General features: G+C 30.8%; 1 protein-coding gene across 1 annotated transcript in view; it reads left to right on the forward strand.

Moving 5' to 3' along the window:
• The first annotated feature begins 8,581 nt into the window (after window positions 1–8,581).
• Window positions 8,582–12,233, forward strand: part of LOC126733544 (protein O-mannosyl-transferase TMTC1-like) — an 894,879-nt gene continuing 891,227 nt past the window's right edge. The window contains exon 1 of the mRNA XM_050436879.1: window positions 8,582–8,749. The gene's annotated coding sequence lies outside the window, so the exon portion shown is untranslated. The remainder of the gene's footprint in view (window positions 8,750–12,233) is intronic.

Below are 12,233 nucleotides of genomic sequence, written 5' to 3' on the forward strand. Positions count from 1 at the left end.
TTACCTCAAAATATAAAAAATAGCTCGGTACTAATGTTTGCAGATGATGTAAAGATATTTCGGCCTATTAGAACAATGACTGATGTTAAGCTTCTTCAGGAAGACATTGATAATTTTTATGGCTGATGTCAAGCAAATTATATAACGTAAAAAAATGCTATCAAATATCATTTTCAAGAGTAAAAAGTCCTATTTCTTACAATTATTCCATCAACCATACTAACTTAAAGGCTACCGATGAAATGAAGGATCTTGGTGTTGTATTGGACAGCAAATTATCATTTGATATTCATATATCGGGTATTATCTCTCAGGCTCATAGAATGTTAAGTTTCATCATACGGTCTAGTAAGGACTTTTCAATTTTTACGATAAAGAAACTATATTGCTCGCTAGTTAGAAGTGTTCTGGAGTATTGCTCACCTATCTGGAACCCTTGTTATGTAACACATGTAACTGCAATTGAGCGAGTGCAGAATAAGTTTCTTCGTTATATTGGTTACAGGTGTGGTTATATCAGAGATGATTATTCTTATAGTAAATTAAGATCGCTACTTAACTTTGGAAGGGAGGAGACTAAATCTTGAAATTTGTTTACTTCACAAGATTATTAATGGTGTAATTGATTGTCCAAATCTTTTAAATCTAGTATGTCTGAATGTACCTATAAGAAGAAATCGGCATACTAATGTTTTTTATGTTCCTTACCATTCTACAAATTATGGCAAAAATAACCCTATTACAAGAATGCTAAATAATGCAAACTCTATGCAACAATCTGTAGATTTTTTTGGAACTTCAGAGGCAAGATCTAGAGGATATTTAAGGCATATATTGTGATATATACTTTCATTTTTTTTTTGTATAGCAATGTATATCTATACTATATTTAGTAATTAGTTCTATTTATTGTAAAATGGCAAGTCCGTAAATAAATAAATATATTGAGTATTACCTTGATGACGTGCGGATTCACATCATGTTTGACTGCCATATCTTTTGACATATTGCGTGTATTTTGTCGATTCCGATTTTCCCTGCAGCCTTGATGAAACACCAGACCCGCTTTACTAATATAATAAATGATTGATGATAATCTATGATTCAGATCATTTATATATTACAAAACGCAAGTAAAGTGTATCAAACAAATATAAACAGGTCCATGTCATGAAAGCAAGATGCCGAATGGGTATAGAAGAACCACTAAAATCAAAAGACAGGAAACTAATAATGTATGAACAATTTTAGAGAATGAAAATCGGAAAAACATTTAAATGAATGGCACTTTGGAGGAAGAGACCATATTAGACTTGGAAGGAAGGGGTTATAAGGGCTATGATTAAATAAAATCAATCACAATGAATGGCAAATATAATACTTTTAATAATTACTGTATTTTCGTCTCACTTTAGTGCCTTTAGTCTTAAATTTACAGCTTGTAATTATTTACCCTGACAATGAAATTTTTCAAATCTTACCCGCACACTATTACCACTACATCACTATATAAAAATCTTTTTTGATAAAATAGATAATGAAGAATTTTTGTGATTTTATCATTAAATCTTTTTCATATATATTTTTGCTCACTATAAAATACTCCAAGAAAAAAATGATATTCAAGCTTCATAATATCTAATAATACTAGATCATATATTTTCGAAAGAAGAATGCTTCTTATTAGCTCATTATGCAGGAACTACCAATTATTATCTAGTAACTGTATTTTGTAGCTTATTTGACAAATTTTCTAAATTCATGCAGATACTAATAAGCACTCCTAAAAATAGACACCATCTGTAGCAGGTTGTAAAAGCATATATAGTTATGTTACAAAACACTTACAGAAGTCAATATAAACAGATACATTTAGAAGTCAAATGGATAAGATAATCTATATGATGGAAATGGACGGGTTTAAAAGATCTTTAGGAATATCTCGTCAACACAGAATCCGAAATAAAGAGGTAAAATGTCAAGTGGGTTAAGGCGTTTACTTTCCAGTGTTACTATTTTGCCAAGAGTTTGCAGGCGGTAGCTCAGGATTATTGGAGGCTTGGGATTGTTGGAAGGTTCACTTATGACTGGCTATTAAAGAATCTAAACTTGATTATAACTATTAAATAAGAGGGCGCCACTTAGTTTTTTTTTAAATGAAAGAAAACTAAGAAAAAGACTTGGTATATAGGTTTCAATTAACAATTAAATGACCCTGGATAAGGTAGATTTAAAGAGGCTAAAAAATCTCAACAATACAACCAAATTAAAGATATGTACACACCTCATGTTCTAATCTGATAAATGTCAATAATTTGCTATGAATTAAAATATGAATAATGTTGATATGATTAAAATAAGTTTGACAAAAGTAACATTTAAATTATGATTTCGCTACTAGGTAGATTTCAGCACTTGAAAAATAAATTGCAATTATTAAAGTTTTTAGTATATATTTGTGTTAGGCAGGTTCATGAACCTTTTAACCTAAGGCATATCACCCTTAACCGTGTTATATCTACTTAACTACAAAAAGGGTACTGAAAAAAACTGAACAAAAGATAACTATTATTATAGATAAGAAATTGACGTATTAAATTATGACATTCATTAAATATTTGTAACACTAAATTGAAATAAAAGGTATATTAATAAAAATTTAAATAAGTGAGACAAATCTATGGTTAGTAATATTTAAATAAATGGAATAAACTGGCCTGTATATTCCTCCAAGAAATGAACGGCTAGCCTTCAAGACCGAGGCTGTGAATGTATGCCATTTATAGCTCAGCTATCCGGACTGGGAATTTCTAATACTAGCTTTAACTCTGGCTCCAGTTCCACCACTTTCAGCAATTTCCCGGGGAAATCAAAAGCCTGCAGCCATCAACAATTGAAGAAGAATAAAGAGGAAAACGGAGAAGTAAAACCCTAAAACAACGGTTGCCATTGTATTCACTGTCGATAAAAAATGAATGATGTTAAAAATGTGACACACTCACCTTGCTAAGTTTCATTATCTATCCATCAAAATCTTGGGCATATACTGCACCAGAATTATTAAATAAACGGTTCCCTAAAGGAACATGATTAAGGAGCATAAATTATAAAACATATTGGCTACTTCCTGCTTCACAAACTTCGGAAATAAAAAAACTGGCCTTTTACGTGCGCTCCTACCTGCAACACGGGAACAAGTCCTCGAAAAATGGACGCAGTACCGACTCAATAATTAACGACCCCACCTGTCGCCTGAGCTGTCAATATCAGCCAATCAGAGAAAATATTAATTATGACCAATCAGAGAAGTGACGGACCGTCAACAGAAAGCATGGATAATTAAACCAGGAGAGTGATGCGTTACAGTAGTAATGTGTCATTGACAGTGTGAATTTAAAGAAATATGAATAAAAGGAGTTGACTGAGATTATTAATGTAATTATTGAAATTAATGAAATGTCAATGGAGCGTTAGTGAATATAAGGAATAGAAAAATAAAACGCTACAGGGTATAGAACAATCATTAACATGAGAAATAGAAAGACAGGCAACTAAAATAGTATTTCTAATGCTAGATATAATACTTATTGCCAAGAAAAACATTGAAATTGATACCACCGGGTCGAAGAGAGAGGAACACTTAGGGGAAACATTACAAGGGCTATAAGTGATCGAAATCTTATAAAACGTATAACGTATAACGACCATATGGCATGAAAATGTGGAAATTAGGCATCTGACAACGTGGAAAGACTTTTTAAAGCTTATCAATTTTAACGTATAACATTTTAATTTTAACGTTAACGTATAACATATAACGACCATATGACATGGACATTAGGCATCTGATAACGTGGAAAGACTTTTTAAAGCTTATTAATTTTAACGTATAACATTTTAATTTTAACGTTAACGTATATCATATAACGACCATATGGCATGGAAATGTGGAAATTAGGCATCTGACAACGTGGAAAGACTTTTTAACGCTTATCATTTTTAATTTATTTTGTTATCATTGCACATCACAGAAACTAATGAATCTGTGTTCAAGAATACATCAGTATATAAAAATCTTTAAGATTTGATAAGTTAGATAATGAAGAATCTTTATGATTTTACAATTCCTACTCATATATACTGATTGCAAACTTTTAAGTAAACTGTACATTGTGTACTTTTCCTCAACATCCCTATTATTAGCAAACTGTAACTTCTAGTAAACGAAACGTTCTTTTATGTTAGATAAATTATAGAGCATATGACTTTTGATAATTTTTTACACATTTCGCCAGTTAACATCTGCATGTAGAAGGCAAAAGTCTGAAAGGCGTTTATGGAATATAAGTCAGAAATAGAGGTTCGCATTGAGATCTAAAAGACGCTAAAATGTTATAATTTGAACGCACATTGCGAATGAATAAAGACTTACCATAGAATGTTGAGAATTTCATGCACCGAATATATAAAGATGGAGGGTTTAAGAAGAATAAAGAAGCATAGAGAGTTGCCATGAGAAATCTTGGCAATATCATGATCAACATATTACATTATATAATTCATAGTCCAAGTAAGAATATATTGGGTTAGGCATTTGCGCAAATTAAAGTTAGCGCGAATTAAGGCTAGTTTCCAAAACAAAAATAGAGGTAATGATATTCAACCTCGCAAAATGAAGAAGGCAAAAAAAACAGTTTTTAATGTAATTCATTTATAACATTAAGAAACTAAACTAATAGAGTTTTCAATATCCACATTCCAACCGTAAATATTTTCATACCACACAGCCTGTTTGCTTTTAATTCAGAATCATCTTTTCCAGAAAGTTAATTTCCTAAGATAAACATAACAACTTGCAGATCTATGCTTTACCGTATAACGCTAACCTAGGGCTGGGCTTGCACAAAGTTATAATGGAATTTGTCTCGAAAATATTTACATAGCTCTTATATAACTCGTAATTAGATAATAATATGAACCCGTAATCAGCTCTTTAAATAATATAGCCATAAATTGTGTATTTGTCGAAGTGGCCACAGCTAAGATTATATAAAATTAAAAAGTCCATAAGGCTTTATTTGGTATACAATTATAGCTAATGGGCGCCTCATATTTTACAGGCAAAGCGATAATATCTCGACTGCATGAAAAACTATACTAATGGTCCTATAGTATAAAGAGAAACTATGCTGATGTAAAACACCTCAGTCATTAGTTGGAAACTATCCGCAGCTACGATCAGCTACGGAATAATTTAGTTGTCGCATGATTTTTAAAGTTTTGTAGAAGTGAAATGTTTGCAGATGTAAAACGTCACTTTCGCTGACTGCATAAATATAATTTCCGAAGAAATTGGACAATTATATTTTGCAATCTAGACGGGGCGAAAAAGACCATTATTGGGGTAATTTTTAACTGATTTCAACTTGGAATTTGACTTTCAACGTAATTTTAAGGTCACCGTTATAATAAAGGCTTAATATGCAACACAGTAAAAACATTAATTAGATATTATTAATGGTAACGTTTATATTAACATGAGTTTTAGATGATCCATAACTTATATCAGATGACCTATGGTGTTTTTTCATAGCAGAATTATACATTAGTTTTCTATAATTAATTCTAGATTTCTCTTAACAAGAGAAAGTAAAGTGAGTTTAATATAGATTGCATTTAATAGATCCATGATTAATGCATCTAGGCTAGTTTTAAATTCAGTGTTGTCCATTAACTCTTCCAGTACTAGATCTATAAGTGTTGAAAACAAATCCAACAGACAACCTTTTATTTGTATATATTGTATGTAACATTTTAAATATATTATTATATTTAACTTAGTGTAATATGTATGCACGCCTATGATAAAACGCCGCGCCAATGTTTTGACAGTGTGAAGAGTGACAATGACATTTTGACTAAGGCTGAATCCACATTGATACGTATTTACTTATCCGTTGACACCACGTGATTGCTATCAGCCAATAAGAGACCCAAAGTCGGATCCGGAATTACGTATCAATGCGGATTCAGGCTCACAATCGTGAGTTAAGCGTGCGACAAGAATTTTCCGTTAGTGCATCTTTGGTAGTCAGTGAGTGATGTACTTCATGTTTCTTCAAATTGTCATTTTAAAGCAAAGGTGTTTCTCATTGTACATAAAATGTAAATAGGGGTAACTAGTGCTTAATAGAAAGTTTCCTGAACCATGTAGTGTCTTTTCTCCCGACTCCTGCGGATCCTTGAAACTTACAATCCAAGTGTTTGAAATGAATGAAACTGTATGTTTCACTTAATAGAATAATTATTAGGGTTTTAAGCAAGCATCGGTAGGTTGTCATGGGGTGAGTGAGGAGAGAATTCCTTAATCGAAAGACATTATTTCCAATTTTTTTTTAATAAACAGGCATCCGATAAATAAAAGAAGTTTTTTCAAGATTTTTAAACTTTACGATTACGACATTTCGGATAGTTCATGGATAGTTTAAGGTAAATGCCTTTCAGATTATTTCCTAAATCAGAAATCGTTTATTGAATGTTTTCCTAGTAACGCTGTTAATTGATTTTTAGAAGTTTGGGCTTTAACAAAATCTGAGTATAAAGCCTAACTATAATTTGTAAATATTAAAACCTGCAATTTTTATGTATTCACTTGAACTCCATCGGTCGGATGAACTCATTAAAATTATTTTAAAAACTTAAAATCAGTGTTGAATGAAAACAATAATAGATTTAGAAAAAGTTATCCAGGGGTTAAGAAATTCATTAGTGAAAGAAACATTTTTTAGTTTGTAATTTTTTTTTATTGAATCCCTAGCTATAACATATTATTATTTTTTATAGGGATTTTTCTTCTAGTTGAGGTAATAGTCCAAGAAAATTAAACTATATGTGTGACTTGATAGAATAAAGATTACGGTTTTTAGCATCTCCAGGTTCTAACATAATGAGGAGAGGACTCTCTATATTTCTCTCTATCAGATAGGCTGGCTCAGTCTTAGCTCTTTATTAATTTATCAGTTATCAATGGAAAACTCCAGTTATACATAAAAATACATTAACAATTAAATCATTAATCTTATAAGATGGCTGATAAGATAGATGAAAGATAAGATTAAAAACTGTCATAAAAAAGTGTGAATTCAGAAGTCAGATTTAGATATATATATGAAATATGAATTTTGATATACAATGGTGAAAAAAATATGGAAACATCATCAACTTAAGCAGTTACTTACATTTTACAGTAATTCTATCGAATGACATAAAGAGCGTCTTTGCACTACCGAAATTAGATTGTTGTATCCATAATTGGAACGACGAAAAGGCACTTTAGCTATATTGGAATTTCAAATATGCTGACTTGGAACATAAAAATTGAGAAGGTTCATAGACTTAGTAGAATTAATCTGCCCATTAGCAAGTTTATGTAAGAAAAATATCTGACTGCAATGTCGTCTGAATTCTAGTGTTTTAAGGCTAAAATTGTACGTCATTAATTAACCTAAAGGCCAGCAGCCTGATAAACTTACGCTGAACAGCTTCTAACAAATCAATATGGCACTGGTAACCAGGTGACGATATGGTATACATGGTTTAACATAAGAAAATATAAATGCTAAAAAACCACAGGCAAAAAATCTTTAGTATGACGCGAAATCAAACCAAGTGAGATCGTGAACAGCCCAGTCAGATCTAGGAGGAATATAACAGATGCTAAAAATAAATTTTATATCATTTATCCCAGCACTAACAATAATTTCACAACATTTACCAAATGTGACTTAAACCCTTTTTTAATCTCCACCTATCAGTTTTTGACTAGTTTGGGTGCTTCTATCTTACCTATAAATACTGAAACCCTCTATGCCAAATTCACAGTCTTTAATATCACAATTTAACATTTTATTTAAGCCTCAACTAAGAGGAACACTTCATACGGATAAAGATTGACTGCTGAACCAATATCAGAATATTACTCATCAGGTTCTTAATATCTTTCAATTGTTGTGGTTTACAATTTGATTGGCACAGTCCTAACTTTCGACATTCACCATTGTCGCTGTAGAGTGTGGATGAACTTCTAGGTCACGTTATTTACAAATTTTCTCGGCATGTTTTTGAAGCAGATTGTATTCAGTGGAGCTACCCCTATCAATTTTGTTTTCAAAAATAGTTTTCGAGTGATGACTATAGTATGTAGATTTCTTACTCTCTAAGATATTTAATTTGAAAACCATCTCTTGGTATGTAATTTTCGCTACCAAATCATGTGTAATCAGTAGGTACAAATATTTGACATCTGCTTGTTACATGCTGGATGGTTTCACAGTTCTGACATCTGTATATCTAGCATCAGGAACATTTGCATCTTTTTCTATAAATTTTAAATAAGTATTTTTTCAAGTAAGGATTACTTGATTTTGAATAGTTAATAGTAAACCTTTTTTTCAGGAAACAGTTGACCCGTGACCATCCAATAGTTTGACGCGTCTTTGTTAACATGTTCTTTATAGGCTATGTAGTGAGGTATTAAAATGCCATCTTCGTTTAACCTGTGGAATAAATTTGACATATATTATAGTTGCGTGTAGAGGTGATTCAGCAAACTTTCTATAAAAATAGTTTAGTAGATTAGTAACTTGTTGATCTAAGTATTTCTCTAAGTGTGTCTAAGGTTTCTTCTATATTCATATCGTGAAAGCATGGTCATTTCGACAGCAGTTCTTGGATGGTGATTTTTTGCTTAGTAAGTAGTATCCTAATTTTCTAACACTAAGCAGGTATATATGGTATTAGTCTAAGACAGTTTTGGTAATTCTGCAGTTTAGCGGCTTTTGTCAAAACTAACGAAAAATGGTCGGGTTTTTTGCAAAGTGGGTAGATTTCGATATATATTTTTCACTAAGAGTGGCGGAAAGCCAAATTTTATCACGAAGAGGGTGTTATCACGCACTAAATCACTCACTATAGGACGCGATTAATCATTTAAATAACCTTGTATACCATTAGTTTTGTCAACAAATAGGTGACAACTGAGTTGAGGTTAGGTGTGGTGTTGCCAGTTTTGTTGTGTTTTGTCACTCTGCAGCTGAAGCCTTGTCTCCAGTCTGGCTTTCTCTAAAGTGGAGAATACACTCTGTGTTTATTTTTTTAGTCATTCATTATCATAACATATAAAAAATGATGAATGAAACTAGTGTATAATCATACACTCTTAAAAATAGGTGAATAAAAATTCAACAATTGTATAGATTTTACATACAATTTGATTCTGGAAATGGTACAGAATCAATTTGTGTAGAATTTCTCTATGCTATTGTGTTTAAACAACTGTGGTTCTATAATCAACAAATTGTGTATCAATTTGATTTATTTTATTGTATATATAGTACACTATTTGTGTACTTAAATTCGACAATATTTTATATTTATTTAATATAATTGTTCAGTAAAAAAGCAAACTCTTAGTGTTTTTTTAACATGGTATGTACAGGAAAAAAACACAATTTGTGCATTTTAAATACACACGTTAGTGTAGGTTGTTTTAACAATATATTTTATTTTCTTTTATTTCAACTATTAAATTTTATTACAAATTGTGTATAATAATACTATATATTGTTTTATAAATTTAAATATAGTGTAGGTTACTTATTTTAGGTTTGTATATCAAATTAACATAAGAACTGGAGTTTTTTATTACAATGTTTTGTATTTATATTCATAAAAATTTAAAAATAATCAATATATTTGTATAAAAAAAATAAACAAATTGTTTAGAAAAAAATTAAAATACATTTTAGAGAATTTCGTCATAAATCTGTGTAATAATAAATTCTAGTGTGCCTGGGAAAAACAGGATAAAAAAAAGCTGTTTTTTTTATTTTAACAATTTATTTCATTGTATGTAATATTTTCGAAAATTCCACCATTAATACATTAAAGCAATGTATTAAATATTTTCTTCAATCGTTTCAAACCTAAGTTTTTTCCATAGATATTTTACACTGTCTCCTTTATAGCTCCATGTAAGTTTAGGGGATCTTGGTGGACACGATATATCTACAGGAGCCTTCCTTCCTATCCAATAAAAAAAAATCTTAATTATTTGTTTTAATAGTAATAGCCTAGGTAATTTTTAAGAAATTTTTAAAATTTAATTTTAAAAGGTTTTTAGTTTGTTGATAATAGTTTAATTACCATAGTAACATATCCAAACTATGATTAAGTAGATACCATTTTGTAATACAAATTGAAATACAAATGCAATAAAGGTTCCAAATTTAACCGACCTCTACATTAAAATTGGATAGGTACAAAGATAAAAAAAAATTTAAAAAAACTAAGTATACCTACTTATCTATTCTACTGTAAAGTTATCAGTTATCACTGAAAAACTAAATAGGTACCAGCTACCTGTCTAAACATCAAAATATCCAGTAAATTCCAAAGTATACAATAAATGCAAAAAAAAAATATGGTGCTTACCTAATTACCTACCTACAAACTGCTCCTGGAGTTGATGCAATAAACCCCACTCCTTAAGTTTATCTTCAACGAATATATCCATTTTTTTCTTATGCAATTTTAACACTTAACGAAACGAAAAATCGAACAAATTAATGCCGATTGAATGTTTGATTGAAAGACTGAAGAATAAGCAGTTGAACACCTGTGACACTGGGAATTATAGCAATGCTGCCATCAAATGTATCTTAAAGATTACACCGCCAATTAAAAAAGTTACGTTTCCTCTTTCCTTACGCGTGTTATTATCACGATATTATTTAAATAAATAAAATAAGAACTTATGCTTATTGGGCTTATTTTTAAATATCCTATTAAATCATTTTCAATTAACAACTTTAAATCGACTGCAAATTTTGATGCATACCTTTACAACTGTTTAATATTGAATCTGGCAACATTGACGCTAACAACGAAGTTCTAGCGGCAAAGGCAAGGGCGTCGGGCGCGTCCTCCTTTATACACAATTGTGTATTATAACTACACAATACATAGTTTAAAATTCTATAATTGTGAAGGGCTATTAGCAAGAATCGTTTTTATTCTACACAATTGTAAATAAAATCAACACAAGCCAGAATAAAAAAATAATTAAAAATTGTAGTAAAAATATACTTGGTTATTAGATTTTTTACCAAACTGCATTGGATTAAAAAAAAAATATATGGAATATTTATACACATTATCTTAATAATTAATATCCACTTATGGTGTATTAATTTAATATGCAATAATTGTATAAAATATACACATTAAAACATATACAAAATGCCTGAGAATTTTTATACAGGACTGTGAAATATTATCTAACAATTGTGTATTAAAATTAAACATTTTTTTTTACACAACAAAATGTGAAAAAATCCATCGGGATTTTTCTGTGTGTAACATTATACACTAGTTTCATTACATATCACTTAAAATGTCAATTACATGTAATAAACACAAATTTGTTTAAATTGAAAATTTATTTTTAGGAGTACCTACATAATTTTTAAAATTTCTTTTTTTTAAGTTCTATCAAAATTCATATATTCGTGGCGAATTATAACGTATCATTCCGCCACTTTCAATTTTTTTTGGATAAAACTAGGCCATTTAAAAAAAATTGTAAAAATACGCAAAATTTGATGAGCGGTGCTTGAGCAATTTAAGAACCAACCCAACCCAACCCAGGGCAGGGTTGGGTTGGGTTGGGTTGGGTTGCAGGGTTCGGTCCTGGGACCAACACTGTGGAAGATCATGTATGATAAAGTCATGAAACTATCGACATACGAGGAAGTGGAATTAATATGCTATGCAGATGATCTGGCAATACTCATAAGAACGACAACAGTCCAGAGAACCATAGAACTAGGTAACAAAATACTAAAGAAAATTATAGCATGGATGACGCATCATAAATTAAAGGTCGCACCAGAAAAAACTGCAGCGATAGTTTTCTCCTGGAGCTACGTACATCGCAGGGACATAAAATTTCAAATCGGCCAACACCAAATAACCCCGGAAAAGACTTTGAAAAATCTAGGTGTGACCTTAGACTACCGCCTGAGCTTCTCCCCGCACCTGGAACGAACCATCGAAAAAGCCAAAAAGACAACAAAAGCTTTAAATGCCCTTCTTCCCAACGTTGTAGGCTCGTCAGCGGACAAGAGAAAAGTACTAGCGACCACAGTACAATCAATAATACTGTATGCTGCACC

The sequence above is a fragment of the Anthonomus grandis genome, chromosome 2 (assembly GCF_022605725.1).
Source record: "Anthonomus grandis grandis chromosome 2, icAntGran1.3, whole genome shotgun sequence".
Lineage (NCBI taxonomy): Eukaryota > Metazoa > Arthropoda > Insecta > Coleoptera > Curculionidae > Anthonomus > Anthonomus grandis.